Genomic DNA, 18,840 nt, shown 5'->3' on the forward strand with positions numbered 1-18,840 from the left:
TTTTACAAAGGTCACTCAAGTAGAAAATGGACTGACGAGTGACGAAGTGAAGGCCCAAGGGCCTGCTGGGAAGCTGTTGCATTATTCCCGTGAGAGACAACGGCGCCTGGACGGAGTGTGATGAAAACTAAACAGCAAGGGCCAGAAGCATGGCTGGCGCGTGTGGGAACCCAGCAAACATTAGTTGCCTTCCTTCTTTTTTTCCTTTGTAACCTGTCCCATTGTTTTAAAAGGAACTGTCTAAATGGCCCAGTAGCCACTCAAGTAAAATCCCCCTCCAATGATTACATTTACAAAGAAATAGTCTTCAGAACAGATCCTTCCACACGGCCACAGGGAAGAAATACGTTGTTTTATGTCTAGGCCGCCTAGGGGTGAGATTTCTAACAAATGTCGACGTAAACGCAATTTCACAGCAACGAAATTGTTAGCATGTCTTAGATAATTAATGTAAGTTTTACCACTAATATTGGCAGCCTCCCTAGTCCCTCAAGTATTTTACTATCTCCGCAGAGTTTAAGCACTATCTCAAAATCCTTTTGATAGTTCCGTTTTTCTTAGTCTGTTGTTTGTCTCTAGAAGGGAAGCTCCCTGAGAACAGGGACTTTGTCCTGCTGTCTGTTCTCCCTCCAGCAGCTGGAGCAGTGCCTCGCACCCGACGGAGGCGCAACAAATGCGTGTGGGCTAATCCTCTACAGAGTGGATGAAGAGTGGGGGTCATCCAGGAAGTAGCTGATACCTCTGACATCAGCTACATGAAGAAACTGACCTGGCACCTCTCCCTCAAGGCTCTCCCCTCCTAAGCCGCTGTACACTTGATTTCAAAGTCATCTTTCTAAACATGCAGTTCCAATAAAGACAACTCCCGGCCATCAAATTGAGCCCAAATGCTGCATCTGACCTTCAAGAATCCCCATCCGCCTTGCAGCTCGCTCTCTCACCACCGCCCACCTTCCCGTCCTCACATAGCCTCTCTTCCAGATCAACAGGATCACTCACCACTCCCCAGGCGCCCCCAGTACGCCCCGCTTCTGCCTCCAACACCCTGCATCTCCCTGGCTGCCTGCTAACATCCCATCTGCCCTTCAAAGTCCATCTCAAATGGGATGGCTTTGGAAGTTTTTCTTTATTCTTTAAGTCAGTGGTTCTCAACTGGGGGCGATTCTGCACGCTCTCTACTCCTACCCCGGGGACATGCAGCAATGTTTGGAGAAATTTGGGGTTGGGACAACCAAGGGGGAAAATACTACTGGCATCTAGTGAGTAGAGGCCCGGGATGCTGTTAACCACCCTACAGCGCACAGCACAGCCCCTACAACAGAGAAGTATGTGGCCAAACATGAGGAGTGCTGAGATTGAGAAGCCCTGCCGTAAGCAAGCGTCCTGCTGCCACCTTGAAGCCACCAAGGATTGCTGGACTCTCTTGCTGAGCTCCCACTCCTCGTTTACAGTGTGCAGAGCTCCCCTCCCAGTCTGTATGCTTGAGATCACAGGCTGGAGCCACCCATCTCATTTTTCCTAACGAGCACAGCATATCCTCTGCACAAGGGACATGATCAACTTGTTGACTGAAATTGAATTGAAATTTCTATTTCTTTTAAAAAAAATTTTAATTCTCTACTCTAGTCTACTTTCTTCTGTTTCCTGTTAAGAAGAAAAGAAAAGGGGACCAGCCCAGTGGCGCAGTGGTTAAGTTCACATGTTCTGCTTCAGTGGCCCGGGATTTGCCAGTTCGGATCCCGGGTGCGGACATGGCACCACTTATCAAGCCATGCTGTGGCAGGCGTCCCACATATAAAGTAAAGGGAGATGAGCACGGATGTTAGCTCAGGGCCAGTCTTCCTCAGAAAAAAGAGGAGGATTGGCAGCAGATGTTAGCTCAGGGCTAATCTTCTTCAAAAAAAAAAAAGAAAAGAAAAGGTAAGCACCATCTTTTGTGCATTTAACCTTTAAATACTTAGAGACTGTTATTAAATAACTTATCTGTCTTCTTATCTCCAGATAAATTCGAGTACCTTTTATGATCTCACAGGAAAGAGTGCCCTTTAAGAGGAAAAACTGGTGCGAAACTGAATTAAATGTAGTTTTGATCATAGTTTTCATTACATACTATGAAACTGCATTTATTTCATTTAGCATATCTGTAGCTTTTGAGCTAATCAAAAAACAAATAAATAGCCAACATTGACTTCCAATTGAGTTAAAAGGGGGCTTTACACGAATCAGGACTAAATAATAAATGCTGTGATTTATCTAAAGCTTGTCCTTTTATTATTATCCTAATATTTAACAAAGCTAATAAACATTTGCTGGTTTTATAGTTAACTGACATTATAAATATTTGCTGAGCATTTTACAAATAAAATATTATGGCCAATTTGCTGATCAGGGCTGTCAATTTTGACTTTTGGCACATTTAAAACATTCAGCTAAGAACCAGAATTCACATCTGATCACCAACTCCCAATTTTATCTTTTCTGAGACATGAGAAATCTATTAGCCTAAGAAATAAACACAGACACGTGCTAGTTCTTAGAATTAAGTCTGGAATTTTGAATGGAAATTCAGCTTGGGTGAAAAGAAGGAAAATCTGATATGATCAGAAAAGGTTATCATAAATCCCTCTCGCATTCCTAGGAGGTAAGCTGAACTCTCTTGAATATAAACCCAAATGGCCTTCAGGCTGAGGACAAGCACAGTGGCCGGCCTGAGAAGCTGTTACACGGAGAAGCTGGACGTCCTGATTCCCAACGCTGTCAGTCAAAGAGAGTTTTGTGTTGTCATATGTCAGCCAGATGGAAAATCAGCAGTTAGTTATCCTGTGAGGGAAGGAGGAAACCCCTTCAGGCAGAAAAGCACAATGCAATCAGAAGACCCCAAGAAGGCACTTAACATCCTCATGGTTTCTGGAGTGAAGATGTCACGACCCATCACTACCAGCAAGAGGAAATGCAGACATCACACACACACACTCCCCCAACAGACACACACATACCACCAAAAGAAAGCACTAATACGGCCAGCGGGAAGTGCAGAAGTAACTTCAAAAGCATCACTGGGAGCCCCAGGAGCTCAGGGACACACATTAGTGCGTTTCAATCTTAGGCAAAGATAGTTCATGATCTGATTCTTTAAACTAGGCAGTACCTAATTTCAAAATCATCTAGTAAGAGAAAAAAAACTTCTAAGCCAGCAATTGGATATAGTACGAACTGTTATTTTCCATCTATTTAGGAGCTTTATTAAACGGAATATGATGTTACAGCGAACGTTTGATGTGGTAATCAACACAACAACTGTGTCATATGGTAAGAATCAGGGAGTGCCTTATGCCAAAAAGTTGGGAGGAAATGAACTAGTTATCCATCGCTAAATATCCCTTTAATCTAGGCTCTGGCCCATCAGTGAGGGATTTAGGTGGAGCTCAAATGTGTCCAAACCTGCCGCGGCCAGTAGGTTTGGTTGGTGCCAGCCCTTAAGGAGAATCATGTCATTCTCCTGGTACAAAGTAAAGCTGCAGGTACAAGACGGCCTGGGTGCCTAAGGCTCACATTCAGTTATGTTAATCACCGGCTCTCCTCCTCGGGCTTGCTGGGAAGTAGAAACCTTTATAGGTTTGGATTTTTTTTTTTCATTCACTGCCTTTAAATATAATCAAACCCTCTTGCACACACGCATTTGTGTCCCAAAAGGCAGGCGCAATCATTACACATTCAGGTTCACAGGAATGAATGTTTGGGAAAACAATTAGCTGTAATGTATTTATCAATAAACAAGGCGAGCTCTGCCCCAGCAACGACGTCCCCTGCAAACCACAGATAAACGGTAGGATGCCCTTATCGAGACTCCACTTTAGATGAAATGGCACACAGAGTGGCATATATTACTCAGTCCTGGGTCACTCTCTCAATGTCTTCTGATTTATTCCTTCTAAACTACCCTTACGTTAGTTTCAGTTGACAGGAAAATATTCACATCCTTGAACTATGGACCAGGATAATCACCAGGCTTTCACTCCCTCTTTTGTCAGTCTCTTCTGGAAGCAATTCAGAGAGCTCCCACTCTCGCACACAGAAGACACTGGCAGGGGAATCACACAGGAATCGCTGTCTGTCAGTGACCTCAGAGAATAACAGGATTTTAAAAACAGGGTTAGAGAGAAACCACCAGATTCCTCCTGGGCACCTCCCACTGTTGTTGGAGCAGCCATCTTGGAACACATCTGTTTGTTTCTTCTCTCCTCTTCGCTTCCCCTGTTCTCACCCATCACTAAGCAGATTAGAGCAGCACAGTAAAAGCTCAGCGCCCTCACAGCCCTAGTCCCCAGACTGATCTCGTTTGGGGCGAGCCTCTGAAGTAGAACCACAGGAAAGGCTCGTGTGTTCTCCACAGACATCCCTGTGAGCTGGTCCACATCACACCCCACCCCACTCCACAACCACTGCCAGAGAGAGAGGAATGTGGCTGTCCTTACAGAAAGAGCATGGTCCCTTCCGACACAATGCTAAGACGGAAGAGCTCCCGGTGTTACAACATGCCGCTTCCCACCCCAAATGTAAATCAGCTTCCTATGCCGGGTGCTGAAGGCTAGAGAATTTAGAGCAGTCCAGTACACCTATTAATAACGCATATTTTGCAAAGCATTATTAAATACTTTTCATAGATAAAATACCCCACCCGCACACAGAAATTTAAAATATCTATATAATACCCTAACAACAATAAGGAGAAATAGAAGAAATAATAACAAATTATGTTCTTTAAATATGTAAATGTGCCAGTGTAACAAGTCTAGAATACACGGTGAAGACATGAGACGCTTGCTTCTGAACGCAGACCCACCAGGAACGCAACCACCGCCAGTGTACACAAACACAGGTGAGCTTATTAGCAACATAAATATCACAACAAGTGGCTGTTACCACCGTGATGTGAGTTTTGGAAACGATGAACAACTCTTGGTAAGAGTTTAAACAAAATACAATCTTCCTTTGATTTATAAGAAGTTTCACTACGGGAAAATACACCATATACAAAAAATACTTGTTTACATATAAAACAGAAAAAGTTCTAGGCTTAAATTATTAGAAACAAAATTTTCCCCTAGGTGGATATGTGACAGGACACTGGAAAGCTGTGCACTTTGTGAGGCAAGGCTTGTTATGTGGAGCTGTCCTGTGCATTAGCTGTCTTTGGGCAACGGAATGTGGGCTGAAGTGACAGTACACCAGCTCTGAGCCTGGCTTAAGAGGCATCACATTTTCCCACTCAGCCACCTTGTCCTTCTGCCATCTCCATGCCAAAAATATGAACTGAGGAGTCAATTATTGCAAATAGGATTAAAAACCTAAACCTTACCTGCAACTTGGAGAAAACTTGGTAAATCTCAACCTACATCAGCCAGCCCCCAGCCAACCCATAGAGGCACAGACGAAAAGAAATGACTATTGCTTTAACTTACTAACTTTTGGAGCGGCTGGTTAGGCAGACATGATGTAGCAACAAATGTCTGACAAATGCTTGCCCACCCAGCACAGGGGAGGCAAGCACAGCTAAAGGAGGAACAGAAAAGTCAATGAGAAATTCACGATGGTGGACACAGAATAGATGGATATTAGGAAAAAGAAGGAATGGGTGGGATCCAAGGGAAGCGCGACATAAACACACAATGCTGAGTCACCAGCTGTTCCAGAACTCACAACGAAGCAGAGCAATGTGTACCTCATGAGCTCACTCCCCTACAATCACCTGGACGGACAGAGATATGCGAAGTCTGCCATAGCCTGCCAGATTTGTGTAAAGGCAGGCAGAGATGTGATAAGGACCGAATAAGGCCCAAGGTTGTCACAAAATAAAACCTTTGTCATCAAAATTCAAATCATGGTTCATTTACCCTTTCGAATTATAAACATATATAGCATCAAATAACCAGTAGACTCATAGCAAGGCCATGAGTATTTCATTTTTATCAATATTTTTGCCTTCAAAGGAATTGGTATCTTCTACAAACCTGGCTTCTATCATTTAGATATTCTTAAAATTAATTAAATATCTGTCATTCTATCTAGTTACTAATGTTCTGATTTTTTTAGGGTTGTTATTCAATGATAACTAAAAGAAATAATGAGTCTTTTAAAACATGCATACAACCTGAGGCAATGATTTCATGTTCAAATGAGATAGGAATATATTTTAAATAATTCATATATATTTTTAAAGATCTTCTGATAACACTACATGACGCTGTAAAGTTCTAGAATCTATACAAAAAATTGACTGAGCTTCTAAATAGCCAAAGCAATGAAGAAAATATAATTAGATACAAGAATCACAGAGTTCACAAAATAAACACAAAGCAGTGATTATAAGTAACTATGCAATAAATTTGACAAACTGGATAAAATTGACAAACTTCTTTTTTTAAAATGTAGCTTTATCAAAACTGACACAAGAAGAAATAGAAACTCTGGAGCCTTTATCTGTTAAAAAGAAATGATTTTGTAATTAATCAGAGGCTTAAAAGCATTAGATGAAATTCTATACACACCCATCGGAAATCTTAGCAAGTTAGAAACTGAAGGAGACATCCAATTTGGTCAAAGTGGAGGTCAAATGACAGAATTGCTCATGAGGGACTCAGGGTCAAGAGCAGAGCTGCCCTGCAGCCAGAGGAGGGCCAAACAAATTGTGGACCGTTTTCTCTGCCTCTGGCATCTGTGGACTGGGAGTTTGGGCCTCTAGACACAGCATACTGGGCATAGTCGTGACATCCTCACATCCATCAGCAGTGGTAAGACTCTGCCAAGCAGTTTCCCAGACTGAGGCACGAACAATGGGCATCTGAGCGGGACAGGGAGGGCTTTGAGAGGCAGAGGACTGGAGGCAGGATAGTGGAAGTGGGTTATGACTGAAAGGGACATGCAAGGGGCTTCTGGGCGCTGGGAATAATCTCCTTCATGATCCGGGTGTTGGTTCAAGAGATGTGCTCAGTTTGTGAAAATCAATTCAGCTATACTCTTTTAACATGTGCACTTTTATCTTTGTATGTTATCCTTCAATTAAAAAGGTTTAAAAATCACTTAAAATATTTACAGCCCCTGTGTGTCCAGCACTGAGAGTTACAAGGGTCTCAATGACCAGGTCTCTTCCCTTGAAGTTCAAGGGGCTCAGAAAACTAGCAGGAAAACCCGTATAGAGAGGTCAGGATGATAATGTGGAAGAAGCGCTCCTACAGTGGCGGCTGCAAGGGGACTGAGAGAAACAGAGACAGGGCCTGAATCCTGCTGTGGAGGGTCATGAAATTGTAAGCTGAGGCTTGAAGGGCAGGCAGGAGCCTTTCCTGTAGACAAATGAGCACATGATAGGAGTTGTGAGGAGGATAAATGATGGGAGCGAGGACACTCAGGCGCATGAGAAGAGAAGATAAAAAATTGTCGATCTCCAATTCCATCAAATACATAGTCCTAGTAAAATGAAAAATGTCCCTAAAGTATTCCAAGCATGGGCTTTTGACAGCTATTTGACACGTAAGATTTATTGAGAATGGGGGTAGGGGAAGGGAGAGGTTCTCAGCTTTAAAAGCCTACGTCAGTCCTCAAGGGCCATGGTGTTGAATGTTTACAGGTGGGTTCCTTTTTACATTCAAAATGAAAATAGCTTCATTGAGCACCAAAATAATTTATGTTCTCACAACTTTGATTACCTTACCTATATTATGGACTGGAAAGTATCCACGGGAAAAACTGACACTGCTTTTTAGCCACTAAAACATTAATATTTAGATATATTTGAGAAATGGCATCAGAGGGGCATCTCGAAATTAATTTTTACCACCTTTACAGATGCCTTAATTACAAAAGTAGTATGCGCTTATTGTTGAAAACTCAAACAATTCAGAAATATATAAAGTAGAAAGTGTAAGGTCCTCTCCATCTAATTCCCAAAAGACAATCATTTGGTCTTTATCCTTCCAGACTTCTTAATGTATCCAAATTTTTTTTAAATGTTCAGGTCAATAAATCCCTACATTTATTATAGGGGTTTTTACATTTAAACTAATAACATATCTTCAAAATATTTCCATGTTAGTACATATAGCTCTATGGCTATGCAGTATTTCATTATTTATTTGAACCGTAATTGATCTGATCATTCTCTTGTGGACATTCAAGTTTTTCCAATTTTTCACTACTGCAAAGAATGATGCCGTGAACATCCTGTACCAAATTCTGATGATTTCTCTAAATATTCTGATACCTCTGAGCATGTCTGGAAGGGAGGGACTGAGAAGTCTCAAAGGAAAGCGCTCAGCCCAAGCAAAAGGAAACTTGAGGACTATAGTCCTCCGACAATGGGCTGGTGCTGGGGGACAAGTGATTGTGAACACAGGACACCGTGTCACCTGAAGCGTCCTCTCACCAGCCCCCAAGCATTCACACATTCTCTAAAGTCTCCAGGGACATTCAGAGCACATGCAGCCTCCGCAGCTTCTACAGTGCTAGAGCCAGGGAGTTCCGGGCAGCGGAGGCAGGTGCGGCAACACGGTAGCTCCAGGGAACTGGGAGCAAGGACCGCAGGAGTGAGCCCTGAGAAAGAAACTGTGAGGAGTCACTATTTCCTCAAAGAAATAGTAATGAATCTTTGAAGAAAGCTGGGAATCCACAATTGGGGTAGGACTAGAACAAGAGATCGTGGATACTACTATGGGTCTGTATTTCTACCTCCACTTTGATGTGACCAATAGGAAACCCAGGCTGCAGATTGAATTGAACACCTAAAAAAATAATAATCTGGGTTGGCCCTGTGGCCAAGTGGTTGAGTTTGCATGCTCTGCTCCGGCGTCCCGGGGTTTCACTGGTTCGGATCCTGGGCACAGACATTGCACCGCTCAGTTAGGCCATGCTGAGGTGGTATCCCACATGCCACAACCAGAGGCATCTCACAACTAGAACATACAACTATGCACTCAGGGGCTTTAGGGAGAAGAAGAAAAGAAAAAAGAAGATTGGCAACAGTTGTTAGCTCAGGTGCCAATCTTTATAAATAAATAAAATAATAATCTTTATAATTAAATTACTCCTGTGTTCAATGCAGCTCATAATGTGCTTAATGCACATTAACTGGAGCATGCTGTCACACGTTGAAAATAACAATAGTATGAGGGCAAGCATGAGAATGGCCCCTGGAATTATGGGAACATCACTTCTTAAATATAAACACACATAAGCACGAACATGGAATAAAGACAAAATGGCATGCTTGGAACTACTAAAAGGATTATTAGAAAGAGCATATTTTAGGGGCCAGCCCCGTGGCCGAGGGGTTAAGTTCGTGCACTCCGCTTTGGCGGCCCAGGGTTTCGCTGGTTCGGATGCTGGGCGCGGACATGGCACGGCTCATCAGGTCATGCAGAGGTGGCGTCCCACATGCCACAACTAGAAGGATCCACAACTAAAAATACACAACTATGTACTGGAGGGCTTTGGGGAGAAAAAGGAAAAATAAAATCCTTTTTTAAAAAAAGAGTATATTTTAAAACAGGCTAGTCAGAGCTTGAAATGACAAACCGGGTCACCTTCTCTACCCACTGCCAAAATGCATGGCGGCTCTCTGCTGCAGAGGCTCCTGTGCCGCATGAGTCAGCTGAACCATTTAAAGCAAAGGACAAACATCTCAGAAACTTCTCTTAGAAAAATTTCAACCCTCCAAGATCGCTATTTATCTTGTGTGAATCTGCAGACTCTAAAACCTGAATATGGGAAGAGACGGCGTCTATAACAACTGCCGGAGTTCCTGATATTCCTACGAAGGCAGACCTGGAGTGTCAAGATCCAGTGGTTCAGCAACCGCAGGAGCAATGATGGGAGGGAAGGGCCACGGAGGTGACCGAAGACTAGCAGACCTAGACCTCGTCCTTGCAAAGATGAGCCTCACTCAAAGGTCTGGGCACACTGGGCGGGTGTGATCAGGTGAAGAGAGTCATGGCGTACTGGAAAAGACACTGAACTTGGTTCAATCAACTCTAAGCCATGTATCTGGGGAAAATCACAAGTTCCCTGAGTAATGAGAGGCTCAGGGTCCATTACGAAAACTATAATGCTCCCGATGCACGTGCTATATACAGATATGCACAGGTTAAGAGGACCAGCGACACAAGTAGCAGAGCCCAATACAAAAGGAAAACGTGTGGCCCCTTGTTCAAAGAATTTCAAGAGGCAACGGCAGAGCATAAACCAAACACAGCGCCCTTCAAATGTGAGGCCCTGTGTGACTGCGCAGGTCAAAGGCCCATGAAGCCAGTTCTAGGTGTTGCCATTCCACAAATGGGAACTCCTTAGGCCAGGACCTTTGTAACCGCATAGCTGAATCTCCAGAGTACTTTGCAGTTGGTAAATATTCAGGAAGCACTTGACTGCTTATAGGCTTGCATTATAATAAAAAGGAAGTAGCATGCCATTTTTTCTTTATTCCATTTTCGTGCTTATGTGTGTTTATAGTTAAGAAGTGATGTTCCCATAATTCCAGGGGCCATTCTCATGCTTGCCCTCACACTATACATTCAGAAGGAATCCTTTCATTTTACAAGACAAACACTGAGAGAAGAGAAAGGACGTCTTTTAAAGTACAGTGCCTACAAAGTAACATGCTTGGAGCTTTAGGTGTATTTTCTCTATTTAATCTTTGCACACAATCCTAAAAAACAGATATAAAAAGCATCTCCTCACAGCTGAAGAAATTAAGGCCCCAAGAGGTTAGGAAACTCATCCATGGTGTAACGACTCATTAATTCATTTGGTAATGTTTACGGTGCTCCCACTACGCCCCAGATACTACTTTAGACACTAGGGAGAGAACGAGACTAACAACAACCTACCCCGAATCGTGTCCTTGGCCTCCTGGAGTTTACAGTTTCGTCAGGAGAAAATCTCATTTTTTAAAAAAAGGAAATCGTAAAATTAATGAGCTTTATAAACAGAGTTGCCAGATTTAGCAAATAGAAATACAGGATGCCCAGATAAATTTAAATTTCAAATAAACAACAAATAATGTTTTAATGTAAGTATGTCCCACGCAATATTAGAGACATTTATATTTAACAATGTTTTGTTGTTAATCTGAATTTAAATTTAACTGAGCATCCTGCTTTTCTCTGATAACCTTATTTATAAGGAAAAGTACATCGTGACAGGAGAGGGAACGTTAACCTCACAAGAGAGGTCTGGGGGCTTCCACAGGGAGGGAGGGCTGGACTGAAATCTGAAGGTCATAAGGAGTTAACATGGTGAAGGCAGGTTGGTGCAGGTGATGAGGCTGCCTGAGCAGAAGGAGACTGATGCTTGAAGGCTGCTAGGATGGGAGAGGTTTGGGGGTTATGCAAAATGAGGTGGCAGAAGTGAGCAGGGACCAGAGCATCCCGAGCCGTGAAGGCCTTGGAAGTTAAGGCCTCCAGCCTTTATCCCTCTGGACCGATTGGTCATATATGATGCTCCTTCTGTCTATGCCCTTCTTTTTTTGAAACCATCGACATAACTGTCTCCAGAGTCCATTCCCACCACCTCCTCACTCACTCCACCTCTGACTCTTACCAAAGAAGTTAGTCATCTTTAAGTCTGTCTTGCCAGCAAGAACGTGATTTCTCCAAGGGCTTCAAGTAGATGCTCAATAAACGTTAAAGAGAACAACACAGCTTCGAAAGGCCACATGTTCTGGATCCCTGCCTCACGACCTAGTGCCAGTTCAAGGGCTCCTGCAAGTGTGGTGCCCTAACGATGACATCCAACCCATATTCTGGGTTGGCATATTCTGGGCCCACCTTCTGAACCGCTCACTTACAATGTCTAGGACAGGGCTCAGAATCTCCATTTGAACAAGCTCCCCAGGAAAGTATGACACACCCAAGTATCTGAGAACCACTGGTCTATTTGGCTATTTCAGGATTCTAGTTCACAGGATTTTCAAATAGTGGCAAATGACAAGAGAAAGCACTTGGCCTCATTTGTCATAAATCTCGCTGTGCTCTTGAATTGTAAGAGGGCCCAAGCGCTGTGAGAAGACTGAAGCCATCAATATAGTTCTTAGTGTTCGGTCTTAACCATTTGTATCACATACTGCCCAGGGGAAAAGATATAGCAAGCACGGCGTGCATTCGGTGGTCAACAGAAAACATGTCATATTAATCGATTTGAATATCTGCTTTACATTAAGCTGAGATTATTATTTTTCAAATTTGGTCATTTAAAAATCTCTTCATATATACTATCAATGGCATAATACAAAATCTAATAGACCATTTACAAAAACAGAGTCCACAGCTCCACGTAAAATTTCAACATATTAATCAAAACACTTCTTATATTCTACTGATAAGCAAAGTTCAAATTTGAAATATAACTCATCATATATTTCTGTATTTCATGGAGGGAAAGAGTAGAACCAGAAAGGACCAAAGCATCCAATCCACCCCTCTCCATTTATTTCACTTTGTTCAATTCTTCCCAATAGGGGAAGCCATCATGATATGCAACTATTACTGACTGTCCCTAATTACAAGGGGGAGTTTGTGATAAAACTAAATGGTGTCTTTATACCCCCTTAAGACATAGTTCCAGCAAGAATTAAAATAGTGACTTCAAACCCCATTGTTGTTTCAGCTGTGTCAAATAAAGAAAGAAGCTCCAAATTCAATCCACTGTAGCTTTTTACACTGGCTGCCCATGGGGCTGCAAATGAAAAAGCAAAGCACAAACAAAAATAAGTTTGCAATGTTGTACCAAAACTGCGCATAGCTGGGGGCTGTCTCTCCCAGGTTTACAGCCAGACTTCATCTAAATGATGAGTTTGTGTCAAATGGGCAATGACACGCATGTTGTCAACCCTGCGTCAGACAGAAACCTCAGCAACACGCAAACAAGAAGCACTGGGGAATCGTGGCTTTTCTCCTGATCCAGCGCAGAGAATAAAAATGGCATTTTAACTTTCACTGTTCACAGAACTCTATCATGGTGCATCAGTAACGCGAAAAACAACAGAGTGAGCTGGTTAGGAAGGCATTTTGGCGAATTAGATTTTTTTTATTCACGAAATATACCATCAACAAGTCCACCTCAGAGTAAGAGCTAACATCCCCAATTACAGGAAATGGATTTTCTGGTACTTGCGGTCATGTGATATACTGCACATTATGATGCCTTTGCGATAATCTCCTTGATGGCAACTGCATCCTGCTCTCCGAGGTACCTTCCACACTTAAGGAGCAGGATGGGGTTAATAATGAGTAGGATTTTAGCTAAAAGCTCCTAGGCTCGTCTGCTGCTCAGACCAAAGAAACTACTTTTACTGTCATTGGGTCCTGAAAAAGGAATTTGATTTCTTTACTACATCACTAAAAACACTCAGATGTAATCCAGAGCTTTTTTTTTTTCCTACAGACAGTCAGCAGCTAATGGCATCTGATTTTATATTAGACTGTAAGGAAAAGTCTATTGTCTGCATTTTCTGACGTTGAAGGCCAAATTTCATTAAAGGAACAGTACTGGGGGAAGTCTCCAGAATTTTGTAAAAGATAAAATTGTTTCCTTTTCCCTTAAAAGGACTTTGTTTCATAATATTTTCCATTCATAGAGAATTTGTATGTCCAAAGCTCTCTGAGACCATCTCTTTTGTCCTCAGAACAACTTTGTAATGAGAGTACTCTGAGCTACTTTTCACATTTCTCAAATGTGGAGGATGAACCCACGCGGGTAGGTCACTTGCCCAAGGTGACAAGAACACAATCCTTGGGGCCTGGGGACGAGGATCTCTGTCTCAGGGCTCTGTGGCAACTGCTTTCCTCTTTCCTTCCTCGCCTCCCTTTCCCTTCTTTCATTCCTTTTGCCAGACAGACTGCAGACTTGCGCTCATTCAGTAAAGCCAGGAGGAAAACCTTGGCTATCAGGTTTCCAGAGAGCAGGGTCTTTTTAAAAAACAAATAAAATAAATAGAATGAAACTTGGTTTGGGCTTTTTATTTTCTACCAGGGAATGCATTTGTAGCACTGTTTTAACGCACACTTTTATGTTATAAAAGAGGAACGTGACAGACTGCTTTGTAAGCCTTTCTCAAGCCCCACTTAGAGGCCGGGCCTCCGGGCAGAACTCCTGAAGAATGGTGAAGGAATGGGTTAGCACTACAGGATCTCAGGAACCTCCACATCCGAGCTTTCACGCGAAAACCCGCCATGAGCACGAGGCCCTTTGAAACTGGCCACTGAAAATGAGGGAATGCCGAAGAGAAGAACGTCAAATTCTCCTCCAGGGCTAGGGCTCGGAATTAAACCGAAACAACTTTCTCTCGCTGTCAGTCAGCTAAGAACGCAGGAAGGAGGTCCCGCGAGAAAGGAGACCATCAGGGCATCCCTGTCTTGGCGCCTTAAAAGACGCCGCATCTCTTGAGGTGCCCCGGGAGCGCCCGGCGGCTGCGGCGCCTTCCCGGCACTGCGGCGCACTGCGGAGCCGCCCGCAGCCCCAGCCTGCCGGGCTTTCCTCGCCGCCCCGCCGCCGCCACCCCGCCAGGTCGCGGCTGTCTGCTCCGGGTGCGCAGCCGGGCATCCATCATCCCCAGAGCCTTTGACGCACACACGCGCTCTCGCAGGCAGGGACTCGGCTGCCTCCCCTGCACCTCCCACCCCCGCCTCCCCTGCACCTCCCACCCCCACCCGCCCCTCGTGGGTCTGCATTTGCATCACTCGCACACGTAGCGGGTGACGCGAGCGCCCCCCGCTCGGGCCGTCCAGGCGGCACCTCCAGCGCCTGTGACTCAGCCACACCCCCGTCCCCGCGCCGAGCGCCAGAGGTCCCAGTACGCCCACAGAGAAGCTCTGGGCTGTGCATCTGCGGGCGGGTGCCCACTGGCCCATGGCAAGTTCATCACCATATTCCGCAGTCCTCGAGGGCCCAGCCCGGGGCCGTCCCCGCGACACGCTGGAGAAGAGTCTTCCCAGTTCTAGAACCCAGGCGGAGGTGAAAGAGCTCGCCCAAAGAAAGGGCCAAAGGGTTGGGTGACGGCCTCCACAGCCCCACCGCCACCTGCAATTACCCCGGTAGTCGGTCTGCTTACGGTGATGGCCCCTCTGCCCCCGGAGCCTCGCGCCCGCCGGTCCGTTTCGCCGCGCCCGGCGCACGGTCCGCGCTCGGCGGGCTTTTGCTGAATGGAGGCGTAGTGGAGGGAGGCGCGGGCACTTGGAGACGGCCTCCGCGCCGCGGGCTCCCCGCTCTCCTCCTTCTCTTGTTCTCACGTAGACACGAGACAGGGCTCTGGGGATGTGTGTGGAAGTGTTTCTAAATTCCTCGTGTTTCTTTCCGGCGCCCGTAGCGCCCACCGCGGCTGCCTCTGCTCTCCCACCACCCGCACGTCTGCAGAGGGATCCCCGCCGAAAAGTTGAGCCTAGGCTGGGGTGGGGGTACCGGTCCGACATCTGGCCGGGGGTCGCCGCTGCTTGTTTTGAATCAGCCTCCCCCTGCCCGTCGAACCACGCAGCAAAGGACCGTGGAGGTCCCGGCAGAAGGCGGGCGCTGCCCCCGACTCCCAGCTGCTGCCCACCCGCCTCCCCCGGGAATGCGGAATAAGTGCGCCCGCACCCCCTGACCTATCCCCGGGCAACCATCTGCCCTACCCGGACTTCTTGGGTCCTGCCCCAGCAAAGGCGCCCCGCTGGGCAGCTCCTGGCACCCGCGGCGGGCGGGGCAAAGTTGCGCTTCTACCAGGCAGCCAGAAGTTCCCCAGGCTGCCGCGGGTCCGGGAGGGAAATTAAGCAGCGACGGGAAATCCCGCCACCGCTGCCGGGGTCCCTCACTCACCGCTCCGGCCGCCGGGGACCCCCTGCCCTGGGGGTGTCAGCGCCGCAGCCGCCGCTGCCGCGCGGGCGTCGCTCCGGCTCGCTCCCCGGGGCCGCCTCCGTCTGCCGCTCTCTCCTGCAGCGCGCAGAGTGGTGACTCCTCGGAGCGTGTCGGCGGCGAGAGGAGGGGCGGGAAAGTGGCTCGGGGCTTGCCCGCTGCGGTCCTCCGGCCCCTCCTCCGCCGCGCCTCCTCCCGCGGTGCTGCAGTGCCGGGCGGCGGCGCGGCGGGAGCCACGGCGCGCGGGGGAGGCGGGAGCCGCGCACGACTCGGGCGGGGCGGGCAGGCGGGCAGGCGGGCCGGGGAAGTCCGGGCGCGCAGCGCTGCGGCGGCGGGATGCGGGGGAGGGCCGGCCCCAGGGGGCGTGTGCCTTTGGAGAAGGCAGGGCTCCGAGTTTGTCGCAGGGGGGAGGAAAGGGGCACCAGTCCTCAATGAGTCACTGAGTGTGACTCTGCGTTGCACACCTGGGGATTGCGCCCGTGTCTGGTCCAGCGAGACAACAGAAATTCCGAACGCGGGTCCCGCTGGTGCCTGCCTCCTCCTGTCTCTGGGCCTGGGACTGAGCTGTTACCTCTGACCTGGCTTCCAGGGAGCACCAGGCGGGGCTAGGGCGACTTCCATCCGCGCGCTGGCACACCAGTCCAGGGGAAGCTTGGGGCGCAGCAGGAGGAAACTTTGCCGGGTGTCTGGGTCTCCCCAGTGCCAGGAAGGACCAGACAGCCGGACTAACAAGCAGACGTTGGAAGTAGCCCTTCTGAGGGAAACTATCGATTTTTTTAAAAAGGCCACGGGAATTTTGTTTGTATTTTTGGGAACATTTCGCCCCTTGGCGTGCTGGAGACCTCAACCTGAGCTTCTCGGTGGCAAAGCCGCGAGGCTCGGCTGCTTGGGAGAAACCTGGCCCCGCGGGGCCACACCCGAAGCTGGCGCGGCCGCCCCGGGGCCACAGAGGGGGGCGACGCCTTCCGCTGGCCTCCCGCTGCCGCCCCTCCCTCGTCCCACCATGCCTCAGCTCCACCTTCCCCGCGGCCACCTAGACGCCGCGAGGGGCTGGGCTTCCCTAAGTCGCTGGGCCCTCCTGGAACCCACGGAACCCATGCGGGATGGAGAGCGGCCGCCCAGACAGGTGCCTTCCCCGCCATCACTGCCCGAGTGATAAGTGACCCGAAGCGACACAAAGCGAAGCGCCCATGCGGGCTGCAGTGGCTGGAATTCACACGCACACACACCGTGTGCTCTATTTGTGTAAATATGCCTGGATGATTGAATGGATGGGTGTGTGGATATAAATATAAATATTACAGGTCCATGTGCCCGAAAGAGGAGGTATCAGACACCTGGGGCAGCTTCCTGCCCGGAGAAGCCGATGGGGACAGGTTCACCCTGAGCGATGCTGTAACCGGAGCCCTCCGGCTTGGTTTGTGCCACTGTGCGTGGTACTGTGGAGAGAAGAACAGAGAGCCAGTCCCCGGCCTGTAAGGCCCCCTTCTCTCCACTAAGTTACGATTCCCGTGTCCCAGTGAGCCTGCGCTTGCTCCGTTGGTCTCTGAAAGCCCAGCGGAGTCTTGCTGGGTGAAAGGCTTTGCAGCTTGCAGCCACATGTGGCGCTGTAAGAGGGTCAGGCAACATGAAAATTAGGGACCATGCTTATTTGCATTCCATGGATCCTTCTCCATAAAAGGATTACCTAAATTAAGAAATTATTTAGACTAAAATTATGTTGTTACCATGAGAAGGAAAATATACCCTGATGGAGTGCCTGTAAACCCAACATTGGAAATAAAATTGTGAAATTTAAAAAATCATAAATCCAGATTGCTTACATATTGTATACAAAATTGTGAGCTCTCCATTGCAAAATGTGTGGGTAATTCATTGAGTTCCCAAATGGATATCCTCTTGAAAACCTCCCTCCCCCCAAATGTCACAGAATAATGGATTGTTTCTCCAATGATAAAAGTTCAGAAAAACATGAACAAACCTTAAAAATGATCAACGTGCTCTGTGCTATGCTATCTCTTCCTTAAAGCATTCCCCTGTGCTGTCTGTGGAAGATATTTTACAAAGTATATAAATTTTTCTAGCTACTGAATTTTCATGTCTTGATGCATTTGAAGATAACAGCTCCTGCAGGGAAATTCGTGATTGTGTGTTTGCAAAAATGTCCACTTGAAGACTAGGTTGTGTTGAAGGAGGGTATTTTGATGTTGTAGCTTTGCAGCACAGCACATGTTTTCTCAGGATGATGTTATGCACAGCTTTCTCAGGTTGCCCTCCAGACCCGCTCCCATTCCAGGGTCCACCTGGTGCACCCCTTAGCCCCAGGCCTATTGGATCCAGCACTCAGAATAGCCTTCTTCATGCTTTCATTTAAAGATATGTTTTCTCTCCTAAAAATAGTTGTCTTATAGGAGCTGATGAAGGGTAAAGGGGACACCTGCCCTGTCCCCACAAAATCCCAGCACTCTAAAGTTGTTACCCTCCTACAAATCAGGAATTTTATTCCCTGGTGCAGTGTCTGGTCATAAAGCATGTCATTAAACACGTCTAAAGAGAATCAAAGATCTGTCATCACATCTGCAAAGTGGTTGCTATAAAAATAATTCATACTAGGTACAGATGCTGCAGTGTTTAAATTTGATAACACACACAAGAAGCATAGCGCCTAGCATGTAGTGGGCAGAGAGTAAACATGAGTGCCCCCTTCCCCTGTTAGTAGCCAGAGTGAGATTTCCTAAAGGCTGTGCCATGGAGAACTAGTCCTATAAGATGCTCCTGCAAGCTCAGAGTAAGGCCTGGCTTCCAAAACAGGAGTCCAGAGAGAGCCTCATGCACTTGAACCAAGGCCACCCCTCTCCATTCCTCCTCACCTCCACCATCAAGGGTCAACAGCAAAGCACAGACACCCGCCCTTCTTACGCCCGATACTCACAGCTTCCCCAACACTCCATGTCTTGAGCCTACCAATGT

General features: G+C 46.9%; 1 protein-coding gene across 1 annotated transcript in view; it reads right to left on the reverse strand.

Annotated features, from left to right (window-relative positions):
* Nucleotides 1-15,966, reverse strand: part of SV2C (synaptic vesicle glycoprotein 2C) — a 195,471-nt gene extending 179,505 nt beyond the window's left edge. Inside the window, exon 1 of the mRNA XM_046667521.1 lies at nucleotides 15,835-15,966. The gene's annotated coding sequence lies outside the window, so the exon portion shown is untranslated. The remainder of the gene's footprint in view (nucleotides 1-15,834) is intronic.
* Nucleotides 15,967-18,840: the final 2,874 nt, after the last annotated feature.

Source organism: Equus quagga, chromosome 7 (genome assembly GCF_021613505.1).
Source record: "Equus quagga isolate Etosha38 chromosome 7, UCLA_HA_Equagga_1.0, whole genome shotgun sequence".
Classification (NCBI taxonomy): Eukaryota; Metazoa; Chordata; class Mammalia; order Perissodactyla; family Equidae; genus Equus; species Equus quagga.